The sequence below is a fragment of the Heptranchias perlo genome, chromosome 25, assembly GCF_035084215.1.
Source record: "Heptranchias perlo isolate sHepPer1 chromosome 25, sHepPer1.hap1, whole genome shotgun sequence".
Taxonomy (NCBI): domain Eukaryota; kingdom Metazoa; phylum Chordata; class Chondrichthyes; order Hexanchiformes; family Hexanchidae; genus Heptranchias; species Heptranchias perlo.
In genome coordinates, this window is record NC_090349.1 from 42,402,663 (window position 1) to 42,406,913 (window position 4,251).

Sequence of the window (4,251 nt, forward strand, 5' to 3'; positions counted from 1 at the left end):
CTCCATGGCCTCACCCCTCCCCCTCTCTGTAACCTCCTCCAGCCCTACAACCCTCCGAAAACTATGTGTTCCTCCAATTTGTGCATCCCCGATTTCCTTCGCCCCTGTGTTGGCAGCTATCTTGGCCCTAAGTTCTGGAATTCCCTCCCTAAACCTCTTCGTCTCTCCAACCCTCTGTCTTCCTTTAAGACGCTCCTTAAAACCTACCTCTTTGAGCTTTTGGTCACCTGCCCTAATATCTCCTTGTGTGGCTCGGTGTCAAATTTTGTTTGATAATCGCTCCTGTGAAGTGCCTTGGGACGTTTTACTACCTTAAAACGCTATATAAACATAAGTTGCTGTTGAGTGGATCAACTGATTGGAGCTACTTTGTAACTGAATTCTCAGCAGTATTAATGGTAATATTTCATATTAAGTATGGTATTAACACAGGATACAATTACAAGATTAAAAGCAAGAGTCTCCCTTGCATTCAGCCCCATGCTCTAGAATTTCTCGCCAAACCCTTCAATCATTAAGAACCTCCTTAAAACCCACCTCTTCAACCAAGCTTTTGGTTGGCCCATCCTAATATCTCCTTCTTTGGCTCGGTGCCCATTTTTTCCTTGGGATCACCTCGGGATGTTTTTTCGACGTTAAAGGCACCATTCAAATGCAAGTTGTTATTTTTTCTGTAATAAATTGTCTCATTTCTGATTTCAATGTTGCTAAAATAATAAAATGGTAATGTAATTATATATTATATTCAATATGTGGTGGCAAAGTGCATTAATTCTGCTTTGCCTCATGTCTGGCTTTTTAGAACCTGCAAGGATACTTTGTGCATCAGTAAGAGAAAACTTCTCTTCCCATACCCATAAAATATAAATTACATAAATATATTACCAGCTGTGCATTAGTAAAATCAAACAATGTCTTCACTTACACGAACATGGGATAGCCCTGGCACGATTTCATTTTCACAGAAAAGATTAAAATATATCACTATAAATACAAGAATATATAGTACTGGTGTGAAATTTATTGTAATCATCCCAGGGAGATGGGTTAGGAAATGAATCCCGGTCTCACAAACAGATTTGTTACTAAGAGTTGTTTACCCAGTGGTTGTAAATGTGAATATACGATCTTGATAGATGAACCTGTGCTCTTTGAAAACCACACTCTGAATTTTTTTTTCTCATCAATTCAGAATTATTTTGCCATGTTTTATTCTTTGTTACTCAGCATCATAACAACTCACTTGAGTCTTAACAGAGTCTGCATTTTGTGCGTCAAGTACCACTGACCTCCCTAAGTAGTACGTACAGTACTGAGGGAGTGCTGCATTGTTGGAGGTGCCGTCTGGTTGGGTTGATTGAGGTGGACGTTGAAGACTTCATGGACCCTATCAGAAGAATAAAATGTTCTTCTGGTGCCTTGGCTACAGGCATTTTTAAAAAAAAAACAAGATGGATTGGGTTTGCAGCTGCCTCCTGCCAGGGCTAGCTAGCTGAGTTTAGAATCTGAGTCTTAAGTCTGCAACTGGTTAGGAGTGTTCGGACTGTGGGTTTTCCCAAGGCTCCCATCAATGCTGCTTGAAAATTGGTTGATCGCAAGTACGTTTCTGTGCGACAGGACCAATCCCCTCAAGGATGGAGACGTCCACTGTTACAGGCTTGGCAACTTGCAATGCTAATCTGTAATGAATTACCCAGTTAGAGATTTCAGTAAAGAATCGAACCTTTGCGCCTTTCACTATTCATCCAGCCTGGCAAGTAGACAAGGTAATAAGAGTTTAAAAAAAATTTGAATCATAAAAAAAAATCAATTTTGGTCACTTAACCTTACGTTTCCTACATTGCAAAAGTGACTACACTTCAAAAATACTTCACTGTAAAGCACTTTGGGACGTCCTGAGGTTGCGAAAGGCGCTATATAAATTCAAGTCTTTCTTTCCAACTTTGATGTCTTCCACAGTTAAATAAGTACAGACGTTAAGAATAGCCACTTGGGTGAGGTACTTGAGAACTTCTGACCCTCAGCAGATGCACCTCGGCAAGAAATGAACACCACCATTGAGGAAAAAAATGTCTGAGGTGACCAAATATTTTGTCTATTTTACTGTCACAAATTCCAAATCAATATTTACGAATCTAAAGTATAAGGCACACACAAAAGATTCTGCTTTACCTCAACCTATGTATGTCAGACAAAAATAAATCCTAAGAGAATCAGAAGTTATTTTCAGCACTAGAATATAACAGTAAAAATATTTGATGTATAACCTCATTGGTACTCTGTAATATTCCAATGAGCATGATGGTCATCCATTCAGTGTTGATATAATTTGTATCTGACGACACTGGCTTTCCTTTGTTCAGTTAATGGAGTATAAATTCCTGACAAAATAAAAACACAGAAATTTTGATTTTGTCTGCAATTGGTTTTAAGTTCACATTAAATTGTATCTGTTATCGGATTGTGTTCAAATCGAGGCAATGCAGAAAAACTGCTGTCAAAGGATGTAAAGAATATTTATTTATTGTGCCTTACATCACGATGGGATCTTCAATAAATGGTTAACCTTTTTTTTTTGAGAAAGTACATAACATCTGCACCTAAATCTCATTTTGCTAGAATTCTATTCCATCGACTATCAAAGCCAAAATAAAGCATCAATCAATAACTGCAGCAAAGAAACAAAATGGGGTTGTGAGAACATTAAATTACATCCAACATTATTAAATGTTGGAGTGGGACCCAAGAGGCAGCACAAAACTTGTTGAGCTCCTACATCACAGGACTGTTAATGCACTGCAGGCTTGGCCCAAGTCAAAAACTTGCAGAATCACAAATCAGATGTGCAAATAATTAATCTTTGTAGTCAATGTACCCAGTTTAACAAATTTAATTAAATGTTTGTGGGGGGGGTGGTTGGGGGGGAAAACACTAGTGGCTGTGGGACAGACCCTGGTCTTTCACCTTTGGCACCTGGGTTCAAATGCAGCCCAGACTGATGGCTGTAAAGGTCTTCCTTTGTGAAATGAGTTTGGGCAGTCTCAATCTGATTCTTAACGGGCATGGGCCTACAGCACAAAACTGTCGCTAATTTAAAATTTAATCTAAAATAATTGGCAAAAAAGCTAGGGAGGGAGATGAGAACTTTTTTTTTTAAACACAGTTATGATAATCTGAAATGCACTGCCTGAAAGGGTGGAAGAAGCAGATTCAATGGTAACTTTCAAAAGGGAATTGGATAAATACTTGAAAAGGGAAAATGTGCAGGGCCATGGGGAATGAGTAGGGGAGTGGGATGAATTGGTAGCACTTTCAGAGATCTGGTACAGGCACGATGGGCCGAATGGCCTCCTTCTGTGCTGTATGATTCTCTAATTTAGCAATCTCATTCAGAAAGGATGGCTAATGTGGGTAATTGAAAGAAATGTCACACTGTGCAGGAGAGCTGAGACATATTGAACCACAGTATCTGGCTGTGCTGTACCTGATCTGGGAGTACTAGATGCTGACACTTGAGTGCCTGAAATAGGAAAGGTTTAATTCCACGGCACTAACATCCCTCAACTTGAACGCAAAAAAAACCCCAACTGTTTTTACATCTCACTTTCCTACTGAAAACATTACACAAGATGATGAAACAAGTTCAGTGCTCACAGGACACTCCAATTATTTGCGTAATGGTTTACATTTGAAATGATTTAACAATAATAGTAAAATGGACACAAACTTTCACACAAGCAAACTGCACGCTTTCTGAACTGCCATGTTAACATAGACTGACATTTAAGTGTTCGAACAGCCAATATATCAAATTAACTGGTCATTCTCCATCTGACATGTGCCCGCAAAGGGGCAACCCTAAAACATTCTCTTCCAAAGCCACACTTAGTGACCTTGATGGTACGATTACCCGACATGATTTTTTCCAATCAAAGAAATGGGAAGAAAAGACCAGAACTCATCCAGTTCATTTGATATCTGGCCCAAACCACCAAACCCTTGATCTTCCTACGCTTTTGAATACCTTAAACACTCAGTCTTTCTTAAACCAAAAACAGATGTATTATAGGTTACTTACCACCATAACTCTTTCCTAAAGGTCTCATTCTAGCGAAATTCAGCTTGTAGCAGTCTGAAGTTTTTTCTCCAGATGAGTAAGACGATGACAGGACGAGCAGGATCCATAAGGAAAGGAATTGCTTTTCTGTTACATCTGCCACTACTTTAAAACCTGCTTTCTCAATTCCTGAA

At 39.1% G+C, this 4,251-nt stretch overlaps 1 long non-coding RNA gene across 1 annotated transcript; it reads right to left on the bottom strand.

Annotated features, from left to right (window-relative positions):
* Positions 1 to 1,107: 1,107 nt before the first annotated feature.
* Positions 1,108 to 4,251, bottom strand: LOC137342411 (uncharacterized). Its single transcript, XR_010967253.1, has 3 exons — positions 4,079 to 4,251; positions 2,268 to 2,381; positions 1,108 to 1,679 (listed from the first exon to the last, which is right to left on the bottom strand). It is a non-coding gene; the product is annotated as an uncharacterized lncRNA (long non-coding RNA).